The sequence below is a fragment of the Rhipicephalus microplus genome, chromosome 6 (assembly GCF_043290135.1).
Source record: "Rhipicephalus microplus isolate Deutch F79 chromosome 6, USDA_Rmic, whole genome shotgun sequence".
Lineage (NCBI taxonomy): Eukaryota > Metazoa > Arthropoda > Arachnida > Ixodida > Ixodidae > Rhipicephalus > Rhipicephalus microplus.
In genome coordinates, this window is record NC_134705.1 from 181,862,162 (window position 1) to 181,879,968 (window position 17,807).

Here is a 17,807-nt window from a genome sequence, read left to right on the forward strand (position 1 = left end):
GGGAAAATGGAGGCGAGTGAAGCTTGATTAGTGTGTGTGCTACGCGTACACTGCTATTTTAACCAGGTTCTCGCTCAATAGTGGCTATATCCAGGAAACCAGACAAATGTGCGGCTTCCTGGTTATTTTGTGCATTTTAAGCGGGACATGATTAGGAATGTACTACCTTTATTTTTATTTCTGTCTCTCTCACTCTCTCCTTATTCTTTTTTTTTTCTATTGCATTGCGTGCCGCTGCCTCCCATTTTCTCCAGACCATGCTGGGAATCGGACTTTAATCGACGTGCTTTGTGGCGCATCGCTTCAATTTGCTTAAAAAATGTGTAAAGGAGACTGTCAAGTGTTTTCACTCGGGCAACACTGAACTGATAAGCGACCTCGAATAAACATGAAACTCCCACATCAAAAAAGACCGATCGTTGACAAGCACGTGATCAAGAGAGCATCGATGATTGCAAAAGTGCGCCTACAAATACGCGTATGACCTGCGCAACTTCGAGGACCGCAATTAAGTGCGCTCCCGTGAGTAACAAAAACCTTCGCTGAACATAGAAACGGTTTACGGGTTGTGGGCAAAATCGAAGTGCAAGAACTCTCACCTCACAGCAACCTGAAGCCTCGTATGCCCAACGAAGATCCCCGAAGTCCCCCAGTCCGAGCCGCGTAACCATACACCGTGCATGCTATAATGTACCGTCGGCCTGTACCGTCTCTCTGACCTCTTCATCATCGGGCTAGTTGTCTTCGTCGCCGCATGAGGTCGCAGCTGTCGATCCCAACGAGGGGGTCATGGGACGCGCAAGCTGTCTATAGCTCCTGTACTAAAGACGAATCGCGAAAGGCAAACAAAAAGAAAAAGAAAGCGAAAGCTAAGCAGAGATTAGTAAAGGGGCAGTGGGGGGGGGGGGGGGGAACTGTGATGTCTCGTTGTACATATTGGTGTTCCTCGCCTCCCGCTGTGAAGTCCTGACGACATTAGTAGGTGAAATATCGTAGCAGCGGTGGTAGCCATTGCTGCTTTCACCCCCTCTCACTGTTTCCTTCCCACAATGCATTCCTTTCTCTCGTTTTCTTTTTGTCGTTTCAGTACTTATTCTCAGGGTTGACATCGCCGGATAAAAGAATGCTGTCCGGGGGGTACAGGAATCGACTTGGAACACTGTTCTCTTCTCGGGATTTTTGTATCTGCGACTATATGACACGCCGATTTTTTTTTCTTTAGCTGCAGGCACCTGTAACTTTCATTTCTTTTTAATATTATGCTCTAAAACGCGGACACCCTCGCATCACCACTAAATAGTTCACATTGTTAAAGAAATGTTGTGATATTTGTGGGTCATGACATTCTACGTATTTGACGGTCTTTGAAAAAATAAAAAAAATTAGAAGTCAAAATGCTCGTTATTTGTTAGACAGTACAATAATGAAAACTAACAGACAATGATGCCAAGAAATGTATAGGGAATGTTATTAAAGCTAAATGTAATTAAAATGTGAAGAAATACAAGTGGACGAAGAGATAACTTGCCACCGGCAGGATCTGAACCGGTGACCTTGGAACAACGCGTCATGTGTATTTAAAAGAGACGTATCAAATCTTGATGAGCATCGTTGTATTCCCGTCGCAGAGTTGTGCGATTCCAAGAGAGGGGTATATACGCATCAAGTCGGAACCTACCGAAAACAGTACCACATGCAGTTTTTTTTGAGAGTACAGCGCTGCAGTTGCCACAGTTTCACAGTCAACTGGTACTCAATGAATCGGCCAATGACAAACTGGTACGCTGTTCCGGAAAATAAGTGGCGCCATTTCCGAAACCTCGCGTCCGCTTCCTTTCTTCACCAGTTGTACGCCCCTTTCCATTGCTCTCTTCCCCCCACCCCCTTCCTTATATCTCTATGCGCGCTAGACGGACCGTCCCTCTCCACTATCTCGTATATATATAGGATTTCTCTATCGCCCGGTTCTTCAAAGCGACTGCTTTGTCTCTCTCGTCGCTCGCACCCGGCTTGAGCTCGTCCATTCACCTCCCCCACCCCCTTCCCCAAACAGCTGAAGGACGGTACTCTATACCCTCCATAAGTGTTTACAAGCTTCGACCGTCACACACATATCTATTTCTTTCTTCTCCCCTCTTATTCTCCTTCCCAGCCCTTCTTCTTCATCATTTCTCCAGTGTTCGTTAAGCCCCCCCCCCTCTCTCTCTCTCACGAAGGCCTATTTGTGTATCTCCCCAAATGACTAGAAGAGGCGAGAGAGTTCCGTAGAGCATGGGACACATCTGGACGTGCATATATAATATACAGTATGTAGGTTCGTATATTTCGACGTATACACTTTTTGATTGCGACAGCCAGAGCGGTGTCCGCGCTCGCCGTCTCGTCCGTATAGACAGATGAAGAAACCACGTGCTCCTATAGGCGTGGGAAAAGCTCCCCCACTGACCCTCCTCCTTCAATCATCTTTCTATACGGGGCGTCTCTGCAAGACTTGCCGGCCATATAGCGCGCGACAGTTTATAACACGCAGACTGGACCGATGGCATGTGGCGTGGGAGAGGATGATAGTACATCCTCTCCGATGATAGTACATCCTCTAGCGGAGGGAGAGGATGATAGTACAGTGAGGGCGTGCAATAGGGGATCGTTCGTTCCCCGAGTTTATCACGCCGCGCGTTCGTCAAGGCCGAGTCCCTCGCTTTAGACTCCCTTAAGAAGTTTTTGAAACAGTAGGAGGGCGCCCAGACTGCTGGCTTAGACGCATCGAGGAGGTTTAGAAAAGGGAAGCCCCCTTTCCTTGTATCGTGTCTCTTTATTTTAGTGTGCGGTTGCCCGTGCGGGGATCATATAAACAGAGTGTTCTGGTGTGTATGCGTAATAAACAGAGCATGGTCAGCGTCTACTGTGTAATATATACTAGAGGAAGCTGTAGCTGGTGCGAACGGGTAAATCGGAGTTACATAGATGCATGTTGCCTATATAGGTGCCTTTTCTCTGCGCCGTAGGTGGGAACGTATACGTATTTCGAAAGTTCCAAGAGCAATCGGGTAATATCGTGAGATATGGTAATGAAGAGCCACCTGGGGATGAAATTGCGAGGTTCCAATCAGCACCATACACTTCTTAGATCCGCCGTGCAAAAAAAAAGTGTACGAATCAAGACTCGCATAAACGCACACTCGTTGATAATAGAAGTACCAAGATAACAGAAAAGAAACAGAAATTAAATAGGAAAACGCGTCCTGTCGTTTCCGTTTCTGTCGGCACACCTGAGGTCATCATAGTTTCGGACATAGTTTGCGTGCTTATCATACGAGCGCTAAGCTCGCCTTTGGCGAGTGCGCTGATAATGACGTGAGATAGCGGTCTCAAATTTTGGCTCAGTGCGAAGTATGGTATTTCGTACTTCGATTCCTTCTTCCCAATTCATTTGCCCCTGAGTGCAGAGGTGTAGGCACGGGACGTCACACTGGGCCCGTGCCCCCTTCCCTCCTCGTCAAGAATTTTACTTATGCATGGCATACAGATCAAAATGTGACAATTTCAAGGGGATACCCCCCTCTCCTGATATCAAGTAAATGCTCCCCCCGAAAATAAATTCTCCCTGTAGGCCTCTGCTTGAGAGCGTATACGTTCGTTCGCCCATATATAGTCCAGCGATGCTGCACACACGCGCACCGGCTCACACTAAAGACCGTTCACGACAGACGAACTCCGAACAACCCGCCGCTTTTCTCGTTCACGCATTGTGGTCCGTTGGTCGATCCACGCACGGCGCACCTCTCCCCGTCTTTGGGTCTACAGCAGGGTGTTCCCGTTTTAGAAACCATTAGCAACGAATTAACGCCGCTTCGAAAGGCGCGCACGGCCTGCCGTATACGTCTCTATACACCTCCGAAACGCGGCGAATGTGCCTCACGCGTGCCCAAAATGTCGACGTGCATCGGAAACGTCATATCCTGGCTCTGGGCCTCCCTGTCTGGTCCAAAGCAAACTGATGGAAGGTCGTTGTTCTCTCTCTGTGACGCTCGTGGCTGTTATAGGCCTGCCGCAGGCTTCCGAAAAAAGCTCTTTATCCACGTGCAATGGCCTAGCTTTTGGTGTCCAATTGTCCTTCGCTTGTACACTGGAAATCGGGGCTTTTGCTTGTTTTACAGTATCTACACTTATACAGCAATGTCAGTCTACTATTGTACATATATATATATGTATATATATATATATATGTGTGTGTGTGTATGTGTACACGTGTGTGTGTGCAGCAAAGATCACGCTACCGTGTACGGGACTGTGTTCAGTCAAAAGATCTCGGTTGTTCTCTCTACACACCTCGACAGGAAAAAAAATCGATCAATCATCGATAGCCGCGGCACCCACCTTGGGTTAGCCGTGTCCGGCGAGGACGTTTCAAGCAATGCGACTTGGATATAAATACATATACATGCACGTCTGTGTCAGTACCATCAAGACCCCTCTTTTGCGGCTCTTGTTCAAGTATGGGTTTCCTCCTCTCCTGTCAGTCTTCTCCGTCTCCCTGCCTTTCTCTCTCTCTCTCTCCTACTCCTCCTCACATTTTATGGTCACGTGGTTCTTGCGCTGCGATATATACATCCCCACTTTTAGCGCCTACTAGAAGTATTTGAAGTGTCCAGGACGTTTCAGGTGAAAGGTGGCCCTTCTGACCACTGCCTTGTGCGATACAAAACCGTGTTCGAAGCTAATCGCTTCGCTGCACGAATTGTGGCCCTAACTCGGGCTGTCTACGGTTTTGCTTGACCGGTTTCGCTTGATGGCGACTCGTTCGCGTATCGCTCTGAACCAGAAACGTCTCACCGACATCGTTTTAGGCAATCCTTTTAGAAATTGGTACGTTAGACGATCGATCAACAATAAAGGATCGTTACTGTATAGAGCAAAGGGATGGTGTGGTCGATGTTCGGTACGGTACATGTGCGCGAATAAATGGAACTGAATGGGACACGTACGTAGTAGGCTGGAAAGCAGTCGTTTAGCAGAGTTGGAGAATCAGTGCCAAGGGACGCGAACCGTAGTCAAGCGTGCTGTACAAATGTGTACGTTTGAACTCTGGCTAACAGCGTGTTAAAGTAGGACGTTTCCTTCTGCAGCAACCGAAGTGCTGTTTCCTCTTGTGGTCCTTGAGTATATAGATGCCATTGCGCTTGTGCTCGGGCAAATTAGGGCATCCAGCGTGGCGTTCAGTTCTTTTTACGAAGGAAGGGGCCTTGTTGGGACACTGGCTATAGAGCCTTCTGTGCTAAACATGCATTGTTGAGTTTGCTTGTTACAAATGCTGTAGGTATTCTCCATTTTCCACACCCAAGAACTAGCGCAATCCTACACCTTACATTTAAGTTTTGTCTAAAGATAGAGCCGTAGGTAACGTGTGTGCCTATCAAGGGCCAACGGGAGGCACGCTGCAGAAAGGACGAATATATGGCAAACTGAGGAAGCTGTCATTCGCCACGAACCCTGCTCTGAGATCAAACACCAGCACCATTCATCAAGTGTAGCTTTAGTGCTACCAAGATGGAATACGGTACGGTATGTAAAACTTTATTCAGGTCCTGAAGATTCAGCCCATGGGTTGGCGCGGGCGGCTCTCGCACATTGGGACAGTAAGGGTTAACCTAACCGCGTGGGCTTTCAAGAAGACCTGCGCATGATCTGAAAGAGCTCCGCTGCGAAGGACTCTTTGCCACCAGTCTCTTTCCTCGTCACAGTCACCAAGACGAAATGCGGCGGTTCAGAAGAAGCAGGGACCGTTCGACCCTTACTCGATGGAAGCACGGGTGCCAAACTCCTCTGCCCGTGATCTTCGGCCGAGTGCGTTCTAAGTCGGGAAATGGCGGTGGGAAAATGGACGCAGTCGCCGCGACCGTCGCTTGGCGAGCGCGTTTCAGTCGACGGGGGATGCGATCCCTCTTTCCGCCGCTGACTAATGATCGGCCCGATTACAGCGCGCCACCACCGCTTGAATGCGGCCTTCCCGTCGGCTCTCCCATTCAACTCGGAAGTGGATAACGGTGTACGCGCAAAAAGCGTGGCCGCCAGCTGGCGCTGCCTTCGCCACTGCTTCGAGATCTCGAGCACTCGTCCATTCTGCAGGATGCTTGCATTTTCGCAAGACTGCATGGGGTTGCCTTTCAGCCGAGTTCTTCCACCTATAAGGTCGGCTTGCTACAGAAGTGCATATTAGTCGAGTACAGGCTTCGTATCGTTTCTTGTGCTCTTTGTGTGCAAGCGCCCTGCTGGGAAAGACGCCGCTTTGTAATTTCGACTTCAGCGCTCTTGGTGCGTATATTGACTAACGCGAAGTGTACCACAAATGCCAAACGCCAGCATCTCGTGTTTCGTCCTAGTCTTTTCGGAGGAAAGACTTGGCTGTAGATCTAACTTGAAGTCTCTACTATGGCTGGTCGCGATAGAATACATGTCGGGGCGGGCGCATTTCGACGGAGGTGATGTGCTGCAGGTCCGTGTGTTTACAGATATAGGAGCACGTTAAAGAACCCCAGCTGGTCACACTTTCCGGAAGCTTCCACTGCGGCGTCCCACACAAAGACATTGAGATGTGGGGCGTAAAAACTAGGTGATTACTATTATTATTGCCTCGTCTATGAACTTCGCTAATACTAGGGTCGCCTATGCATAGCCATGAACAGCAGTACCTCCCAATTCCTTTACTCCATGAAAAAAATGTGCCATCTATCTCTCTTCTTTCCCTTGAAATGTTTCGACAAAGGATCCCGCGGGACGCTTCCGGTGCGGGCAGTGTGTGCAAGAATGAAAGACGGCTGACGATGGTATCCTGGGTGTGTTGCGCGCCGAATCAGGGAAGCGAGAGGTCAATGACGCAAGAGGTCAGTGCGCAGGGTGTGACCCCTCCTGCACGCCCGGGCGTGTCAACGGCCCCTTGACCCCGATGACCGGGCCCTCGCCTTCAGAAGAGGGAAGCAGTGCGTTGGGGGAGGGGATGGATTTGGGCCGCGCTGGAGGTTTGAACTCGGCGGTCGACCTCGGGTCACAGTTTTGTCGATCGAGAACTTGGAAGGACGCGGCGCGGTCGGAGAGCGTCTTCTTTGTGTTTGCCCACGTGGTGCATTAATGACTGTGTATTAACGAATGCCCAATTCAATCATCATCATCATTACTATCGTCATCTGCCGGAATGCGCCAACTGTAGGACAAAGATCTGTCCTATGTCTCGCCACTTGACACGATTAGTGCGCTCTCTGTGAGCACAGTACATCCCCTCCCATCTTTTTGATCTTATCTGCCCACCTAACTTTCTCCTTCCGCCTGGCTTACTTTCCTTCTCTTGGAATCCATTTTGTTACTATTAATGACCAGTGGTTTTCTCACTTTCGAGCTGCAGGCCCCGCCTGTGCCTGTTACTTCTTGATTCTAATATATTTGTATCATCTGTTCTACCTTCCACTGTCATATTGCGCTGTTCGTTATTGATTACACTTTTAATGTGATTGATAATTGATCTATTTTTTTACATTTTGTATGAGAATTTCGCACATGATTTCATGACTCGCTGTCACAATGAAACGCGGGGACCTATCTCAAGCTGCACCGCTACGTGGCTTTTACATTGATCGCCGCCTTTGCTCACCTTTCGCAATGAAAATTATGAAATGAAAGATCTTCACTGATATGTATTCAACACTCATTTGTTTTCTTAGGCACTCTTCTCTGTTATTGCGTCTCCTAGAGTACGCCCCCCTGAGATTATTGCTTCATGATGCTTTTTTGGACAAAGCCTTGTAGTCTGAGCTTTGATGTAGCGGAGCTAAAGGTTCGAGTTGGTGGCAGTTCGGCAATCCAGCTGATTAAATGTGTTGTCGAAAGGGTTCGAATTCGAGGTTGCTGGCGCATTGCAACTTTTACTCAATCCCCACGCAAATAAATAAGCGCTGTATAACTTCGCTGTAGGTGAATTGCAACTCCATTGTTCGAATCCAAAAGATTACATACGAAAAACATGTACTTATTCACCGTTTGACTTGACGTGCTCAAATGACAAGGGCAGCAAAAGGCACAGAAACACACGTATACCTCTGTGGCGCAGTTACACCCGACGGTTGCATTTAATGCCACTTACGCACCATGTTTATTCAATGCCACTACCATTGCCACTACCAGTGTTACTACCAATGTTACTGCCAATGTTACTGCCAATGTTACTGCCAATGTTACTGCCAATGTTACTGCCAATGTTACTGCCAATGTTACTGCCAATGTTACTACCAATGTTATTACCAATGTTGCATTTAATGTTGCATCTAAAGTTTGCCCACTTTAACCCATGTCCAGCAGCAGCAGCGGAACGGTGTTGTTGAGCAGTGTACATGTGGTCGCATCCTTTCATTTAGCCTTGTCAATTTCTTCGCCGAGTCAAACAAAAGTAAAGACAATTTATACAGCTCAGTTCATGAACACGTCATGGCCGTTTCCGTTCACACGATGTGAGCTTTTCACCGTTATTCGGCCGCGCAGATGTGGTCGGCTCAGACATCGGCACATCTCTGAAGACCGAAGAAGGCCTTGACCTGTCAGTACTAGGAGGGCGGGAGGTAACATCGCACGCTCAAAGCCAATGTACAATAGGGCGATGGAGAAATAGAAAAAAGGCTGTAACCTAACGGGAAGGAAGTTCGGACAACTTGGTCCTTTCTAAGAAATAAAACCCGCCCCTATATGGTCTCGTTTTCCGTCCTGACCTCCGCGATATTCTCCCAATTTTCCGGGTGGACCTTCGATCTTACGGCTCTTAAGCCAAGAAAAAAAAGTACCGCCTGACGTGCATCGAACTGGTCGACGCAATCTTATACCCAACCCGAAAGCATCCAGCCTTCCAGAAACTATTCACAGGCTTTTTCTCTTTATCGTGGCAAGCGCGCGACTACCTTCTTATTTGCCGACCCTCCGGAGACGCCGGCGTGAGTTTCCCACCACGGGCCCTGCCGGAGCCTTTTCTTTTATTTTGAAATTTATTACTTTTTTCATCGATCGCCTCAAGGTCGTCTACCAACACCCCTCTTTCCGTTTGATCCCCCTCTCTTTTACCTGACCCCACCCTCCACCAATATTTCAGCGTCCAAGAACGACAGTTCTTTCTAGTAACGGGACTTTCTGTAGGAACATTGTAAGAAAAACAAGGCACGAGAAAAAAAATACAACGGTGAAAAAAGTTCTCAAAAGAGACAGGGCAGACAGACTGCTCCCAGTCTGAGAAGGATCACCGTTGCATATGACTGTGACGAAAAAAAAATTCAGAAAACAACGCTCGGTCCAGGAACCGAGAAAAATGACCACGCTAAGGGCCCGCGCCTTCAAGCGTTCAATGCGAAGCGAAAGTCTTTAAGAAAAGAGAACTCAAGTGAAGTCTTAAGAATACTTCCTATAACGGAACGCCTTCGACAGAAGGAAGGACAGCGACAGATCTAAAAAAAAATGAATTCAGGGCTTTCTTTTGAATTCATGAGGATCTCCTCTCCGGGCCACTGAAGACCATGCGTATAACATCGATATAGAGAGAGAAAGAGGGAAGAGGAGAGGGAAGGCGTTTGTTATAGGTCTACGCGTATGTCTGATCTTTCTCTCCGCCGGGCGTATGATTCAATTATCCAACGCCCCATGGTCCTAGCAGCTTTTCTTCGAACCCGGGGAAATCCCCTCCATTGTCGCGTCTGGGCAGGGTGACCGCGCCTTCTGTGTTCGGTGGTTTGGGACCATGGAAAAGGAGGGGGGCCACGTGTGCTTATTGTGTGCTCTATTGTACACCGTCTTGAGGTATGGCTCCAAGCGTTAAAGAAAGAAAAAGAATACGTAAGAGTAAGGCCGAGGTTCTCTGCCGAAGACTCCGGGTATACGGGGTCAGCTCTGCTGAAAAGCAATGCTCCTTAGGTTTTAAGATTTGCCACGGCTTAGAGAGAATGGCTTGGGGATACAAGCGCAGAAAAAGGAACCTGTTACGCTTACGGCTTTGCCAGAACCACTAAACGTAAAAAAAATGAATTTAAACTTTAAATGTACGGGAATAGAACGCTGACGTCGAAAGAACTTAAGTCTTCACCAAGACTTCGACTAAAAAAAAAAAGAAAAAGCATTTTGCGGTAACCGTGGGTGCTTGATTTTTCAAGCTTTTTGTTTTATTTCTTGGAAGCCCTTTCTTTGGCATCCCGAACTATTGTAGAGGTCCGCCTTATGTTACTTTTGCCCTAGCACGACAGAAGGACGTTCGAAGGTCGGCGCTCCACGTTTTTGTACGTTATTTGGATTTATCGATTATGTTCACGCCTAGGTATTGCGGTGTGCGTCTACTAACTCTTCTTCGAAGGCGTGCTGATGCTGTGGCTGCGACGTGTTCGCGATATACAAAACATGTGCTCATGCGTCATTGGCTTATAACCATCGTTTCATTGACCAAGCGAAGGAACTCTCTGTCGGTACAGTTAGGAATAAAGATTAACGGTACGAGTTAGGGGGGAAACCGGCCTTAAATCACTACGCCCCTCTCAAGAACGCAGTGTACCTTAAATAAAAACATATACAAGGTTAGTAATAATCGCGAAAGACATATACAAAGTCAAGTATAGATGTGATCTTGGATCGTTTTTTTTTGCGAGAGTTTGTTCGGAGGCATTGTACACTTTTTCTTGGTCTCTACTTGGAGTTTTCGTCATTGTTGTTTGTACCTCTGCATCTCATTAATGTGTTGCAATGGTGCACCTTCCGAACAAGGACCAGCTTGAACGAGTCCGTCTTCTATAGTGTTCGAAGTGTGATTGGTAAGCCATACGGGAGTAGTTCCAAGAACACCGCACCTGTTAGCTATCTGAGAGGTCGCTCACCTACGCGGGTCTCGTGTGCACGTGTGTGTGTCGTGTACGTCTTTTCCATAGCGCTTTGAGAGTTCCTGGGTTAGGAGCTTAAGGGGCGATGTCCCATAACTCGGTGCAAGAGAGCCAGACGTTCACGAAATGGAGCTCGATACTTTATGCAACTCACGATGTTAAGAGTACGGGGTTCGTGTCGGTAAACTGTGTTCACAAAAGCGTTTTCCGAGTTGGCAAGCAGACCGCTTATGACTAACCAGACGCACAGCTTTGCTGTAGCAGATGTCGCGATTAAATATAATAAGTGTGGTCCAGGAGAGATGATAGCAACCTGCAGGGAAGGAAGAATGGTGGTTTTTTTAGATGGGGAACGGGGTTTGGTTTGGTACGGACAATGCCTCATTCCTGGAAGATACATTGGGATGTGACCTGAAAGCGATATTGAAGAATAGCCGGGTTTCGCCCGTATTGGATGTTTTACTAAAACGAAATGCATATCATGCGTCACTTGGACGTATACATATGCGAAGAAAATACGTTACTTTTACCATTAGCTACGTCTGCATAATGTATAGCATTGCCAGTCAAAAGTTAGCTTACACTGCGCGACGTTAGACAACACCTCTCCCAAATAAACAAGGTTATTCACAACTAGCTGGTGTTTTTACACGAGAAATTACGCTCTAAATATTAGCGCCAGGAAACAGCTGCAAATCGGTTTGATCACGTTAAAGCAAACTGCTTGTATATCTTACTGCCCTGATTATTACCAAATGTCCAGAATACAGAAGAAACAGGGGTATAAAGGTGTATGATCTACAAGTCGACGCTGCCGCAACTTTGGTATTCTAAACACTTTCTCGTTGAGTAACAACGTTTTCGATGGAACTAACTAACGGCATAAAACCGTGCATCATTGTAACGTGGACTCTGAAGCTGAAGCGACAATTTTTTTTTGGTATCCCGTCAAAAGCGGTTGCTCCACTTGACTTGGCGCGGATTAGCAGTGGCGACTTCTATACAAACGTGACTGACCCTGTTGAATTTGAATTGGAGCTTCGAAAAAATAAAAAGTACAGTCAGAACACTGACAACACGCAGAGGTTTCATTATTCACTCTCTCGACGGAACTGCCTTAGCGAACTTCCGCTCACCGCGTCACTCACTTTGGCCCCGTACCTCTCTTTTATGTTTTTTATCATCATCATCATCACGATAACGCCGCTTCGTTGACGCACCATTCTGCAGGAGATGAAGCAGATGGGAAAACCAGGAGGGGTCAGGGCTGCTTTTCTCACGCAGCAGCGGAAAGCTCCTTCAGAAGCAACGTTTTTTTTTTTTTAGTGATTTGCGTAACGTTTTGAACTTCGCTTTCTTTCCTCCGAACAAGTATTCCAGGGGTCAGAAGAACTCCCCTCCCGATTCTACGGGTATCGCTGACCGTAATAGCGGTCCTTCAACTCACCCGTCGAAAAGCGTCCGTGTAGCACCTTATTTCTTTCATTGGTAGAGGGCGCGCGGTGTGCCGTGTAACGGTGCAAGCAGACGGATGGACGGCGGTGGCGCCCCCTTCTTCAAAGAAATGGAGGGACAGCAGTCTCGCTCAGAGTCGCTCCTCCGAGTAAGAATAACGGACCGGCCCACCTTTTTCCACTTCCTCTGTCGCGTCCGTCAAACAAGAAAGGAACGCCAGGTTGCCTAAAAAAAAACGCGGGGTCATCTTTGGGGCATTTCATTTCTTTTTTTTGTTAGACGTCATGTTTCAGTGCCCTGACCCGCTAAAGAAAGACCAAGGCTATGGAGACGCTGGAAAGCTTATGCTGTGGTGTAACGGTGTCGAGCTGAGAATTTGTTCCTCAGTCTATCTATCTATCTATCTATCTATCTATCTATCTATCTATCTATCTATCTATCTATCTATCTATCTATCTATCTATCTATCTATCTATCTATCTATCTATCTATCTATGTATCTATGTATCTATGTATCTATCTATTTATCTATTTATCTATTTATCTATCTATTTATCTATTTATCTATTTATCTATTTATCTATCTATTTATCTATTTATATGTCTATTTGTTTGTCTGTCTGTCTGTCTGTGCATGTGTGCGTGCATCTACTAGTGAACTCTCATCTCTACTCGATCGACATTTTCTTTAAATATATTTCCTGAATTTCCGTATACATAGTCGTGCTCTCAATAAAAATACGCACGATGAAAAAAAAAACAAAGAGTGGTCTAAAGCTTTTTACCATCAATCCGAAATTCCGTCCTAATTCATAGTTCGCGCACTAGTTCAGGAGCAATTGGTGCTACACGGAAGTGAACGTCCACGAGCAGAACGAAGGAACGAACCTGCCGGAGATAAGACGCATGCTAAGGAAAAAAGAAGAATGAACACACAAGCAAATGAACTGCACATATAGAGGCGAGCAGAGAACTGGCAGTTTTCGTGACCGTTGCCCAAGAACATACAAAAGACCCTAGGGTGTTGACGGGGGGGGGGGGGAGGGGGCGTACATGGAGGGGACGCGACCTGCCTGACCGAGACGCCGAAAGCGAGGCGGTGGCCGTCGGGTTCTCGCCCGACAACATATGGGTGCTCTTCCTCGGTGAGGAAGTGTATGGCCACCCTCCCTACCTCGCTTCGCAGGTTCCACTGCTCTTTCACACCTTCTTCCCCTCCCCTGAATATTCCCTCTCAATCTTCATCTTTCTACCAACTAAACTCCGCTTCTTATACTTCTCCTTCAAGGGCGTCCAATGCAAAACCATGGATATAAGATCAAACCATCCCTCCTGTCGCCCCCCTAACGTCTTTCATCCGACCTTGCCCACCCGCAATAAAGCCAGGTCTCAAGAGCTCTACCAGAAAAGAAGGATCCATCTATGTACAAAATGGCCAGTCCATGTACCGCTATGGTTGCGCAACTGAGGCTTCCCCGGTGCGGGGATGGTCTCTCTCTCTCTCTCTCTCTCTCTGTGTGTAGGGGACGGGGCAGCGGTGCTATCAAAGAAAAAGGGAGCTTCGAATCCAGCAACGGGATCGGACAGATGGTCCGTTATATGAGTCCCAGGAAGCGTCGAAGAGATCGCGCCGTCGTCTTTTATGTAATGCGTGTAGTTTTCTATCGTCTTCACCGCGGGTGCGTCTCTGGACCCTCGCTGCCCTTACAACCGCGCCATACGCGCTGTAAGCGTCTTGCTTTTGGAATCGCCAGTTTATATGTTTATGATGTGCTCGTAAGGGTGCGTCGTCCCATCCGTCCTCCGCAGTCTTGCCAAGCAAAGAAATGGGAGGGAGGGGGGTGAGGGGGCAGCAGTTGTTCTCGTCAGGTGGTCCGTCTCTTGTGTTCCGTTTCTGCGATGGCCTTCGCTATCGCCGCCGTCCGTCCTTCTTTGTCGATCCTTGGCCCAGATTTGACCCGCCCCGTCTGCGGGGTCTTCCGCCGGCACTTGCTCTCCGTCAGCAACGGGGCCCTCTTCCTGGTGGCTTTCCTTCCTTTTTCTTTCTTTTTTAAAATTACTCGTTTGGTTTTTTTTGCAATGTATTTATGAAGGCATGAATGGCAACAACGTACAGTGGAGCCTTGCGTGCGGAGGAACAGTCCTGGTGTTTAGATTTTTTCAAGGGGAGGAGGGTACCTCGTTGCACGAGAAGAGGCCTCGTCTTTCGCAGGCTGGGCATTGAGATGTGTGTATTTCTCACGGTACGATATAAATGGACCTTGTTCGATCGTGATCGGGCAGCTCCGGCGTGCTTTTGCGAGAAGCACCGGGTTTGGGCTCCACACCATAGCGGAGGCTTCGTTCGCGTTTGAATGTGCTTCGGCGAAGAAGCATGGGAAGGGGGGTGGGGGGTGGATTAAGTGTGTGAGAAATTGGGTCATGAGAGCGCATGGCCAGAGCAATGAACAACTAAAGAGGAAAGAACTCAAACATCTTCCGATAGTATCTATAATAAAAAAAAATCTATCGAAGAAGACGTGCAGAGCTGTACGGTTCTTGTCGGGCACCTTGAATGGAACCCGCAGTGGCATCAAATCTGTCTGAACGCTCGGTGCGAAGAAGTACTAGCACGTCTGGTCCGGGCCTTCGTTCTGGTTGTGCTCGAAAACTGTGTCGCCACCTATTAGTGAATGTTATAAGTCGGCTATTCCAGGAACACTTAATCGGGGACGAAGCGCGCAAGCTGTCCTGTCATACAATGTAACGGGTCTGTCGTTTGAAGCGTTCCGCAACTTTGGCACAGCGCGATGGCACATCGAAATGGTTTCTTACGGTGCTTTTCCCACTGCTAATAATGTATCGGGGAACAGAGCTCAGGATTGATATAATCATCGATTGATCGTACGTATATTGGAAGTCGTAACAACTTCTCTCAGCGGCTGCATCACATGTGATCGCTTCATGAAATAGAAATAAAGCAATGAATTGAACGACTATAGGATCGCCGTGTTACTGCACACTGCGCGATTTTCGGACGGCCTTTTGGTGAAGGTGAATGTAAAGGAGCAAATTGGGCTAGTTGTAACATACTCATCGCTATCAGCGCAAAAAAAACACGAAAAACACTAAGACGTGCATGGCAAAAGCGCTTGTGAATGTGTCGGACGTATACGTTCGATGGGACATGAATTGAGTTTATTAACATGGTTGCGAGAGTGATCAGGCAAAAAAAGCTGCATCGAGTAGCTTGAAGGAAACCTGGCCACCTCATACACTTTCACAGTGGTCAAACAAAAGCACATGGTGCACGTAATGCATAACATAAATAAAAGCGTGAACAAGCACGGCGACATTCAATAAATCTGATTATTCTGAGAACAATGAAAGAAGGCGAAAAAAATATAGCCGTACTGGTGAAGACAGGGAAAAAAGAAAACAGGTGAACTCACAGCCGACCAAGTAATCACATAAACATGCCGCATGGCCGTTTAGCGACAGAGTAGATAGAGACGATTTTCTCTATATAATTGATTCAGAATAGTCAATAGACCTATAGGACTCTGTCATCGTATTTATTCGTCTTCATTAGCTAAGATTCTAAATTTATAAGGAATTTGGTTGCTGCAAGGACGCCAGTTGTGTGGAAGCGTTACCATTTAAAGTGTTTCCAATTCTATGCATGCCTCTATCTAGGAAACCTCTGTCTATGAATAATGAGGCAAGTTGCCCTGTTACTACGAATCGCGTATTTAAAAATTCAGCTGTCCCGTAACGCTATTGAATGTAAACTATTTGAACCATGTCTGTGTAAGGGCGACATAAGGCATCGGTGGTGCGAGCCACTTTGTGTAAAGCTTCGCACTAAATAGTTCTTTACTAAGAAACGATGAGTCTAATTAAAGCCTCAATTAGCTAACTACGTTAGGGGAGCGTGACGGCACATAATAAAAAGGTGAATTGTTGGATACGTTTCTTATCCATCTGAATAGCGTGAATGGTTTACGACCATAACTGTAAGCGAATAATTATTGGGCGGGGAAAGTAGAGGCCTTAATTATTTTTTCCACCTCGCTGATTCTCACAAAAGAGCAAAACAAAAGGGTGTAACGAAAGTAGAAACAACAGGAGAAAAATAAGTTAAAAGAAAGAGAGCAATATTTCTCTCGCTCGTTGTGAAAACAGCAAACCAAAAGGAAGTGATAAAAGGAGCAAAAAGAAGAGCCATAAAAGGAGGTTAAAAAAGAGGTGACCTTTCTGTTTCTCTCGTTGCTCCCGACAACGGAGTGAACGGAAAGGGAGTAATAAAAGTGGGGGCGAACAAAGGAAGTAAAAAGGGAGTTTAAAAGTGCTTGACACGTTGTCAACTTCAACATGGCGGTGAACTTTTGTGCGGGTGGATGGTTATTTTGCTGCTGCATGCGCGTAGCATTAATGGAAAGCGGCTACCGGTCTGGTTGCTATCACATTGAGAAAAAAGAAAATAGAAATATAAAGGGAGGTCACGATCTTAATTTAGCCTTTCTCGCTTATAGAACTGACAAGGCGGCATGATTCGAATAGGACCGACAAAGGGAATAAACAAAGAAGTAAAAAAGTAACGGGAGTTTAAGGGGGGTTGACAGTCAGTTGTCTTCGCAGCGTGGTTGAAAATCTTTATACACGGCTGGGATTTTTTTTTTCTGAACTCCGGCGAGATGAATTAAATGGCGCGTCGAAAGTATTTATTCCCTAACCTCACCATGAAAACTCTTCAAGTTACATTCGTTTTATTTATGTTGAAAAGCAATGCGAAAGAAAAAAAACAACGAAAAATTCCACCTTTAAGAAAAAGCAGTGAAAGTGCAGGCGTTCCTTTCATACTCTAATTGAATTTCGCTTAGCGCGCACGTTTTGAGTGTCTGGTTGGTGACGGGTCTATTATATTTCACGCTTTATGGACCCCTTCATATACAAAGACCGACATGCCGCCTATAGACATCTATGAAGTAAGCGCCACAAACAACAATATTATTCATAAACTCAAACGTCTCTAAAATGCCGCGTGTCTTCCAAGGCCATTATACCAGGCATACTTATTTTGTCGATATATTGGCATTTATCTGTGCTTTGATATAATATCACTGCTATCTCGGTAGGCAAAGTTTCGAAGAAGAGATATTTTTGGTGGTAACGCGAGTCCACCGCTTGGTGCGTTTGTGTTGTTGAGAATGAAGATTTAGCGTGTAGGGGGTGGGTATACAAAGGCGTGTGCTGAATCTATTCTAAGTAGATGCTGAAAAAATGCTTACCTGGATTAATAAATTAAAAAAATAAGGCTCAAAACAGTTCAGTGTGGTGTGCATCTTCAGTTGTAAGTCGGCTACCCAGACACAGTTGTATAAAGTGGAATGAATGAAATAGCTACGTTCGTGAAGTATACTAGAGAATCACTTGAAAAAAAAAACACACACACACGAGTGGCGACGTTTTGAAGGTTAGTTTTTT

General features: G+C 46.7%; 1 protein-coding gene across 4 annotated transcripts in view; it reads left to right on the forward strand.

Moving 5' to 3' along the window:
• The window catches only part of LOC119168268 (BCL11 transcription factor A), a 664,540-nt gene that overhangs the window by 611,607 nt on the left and 35,126 nt on the right, over positions 1-17,807 (forward strand). The gene's annotated exons all lie outside the window — the stretch shown is intronic.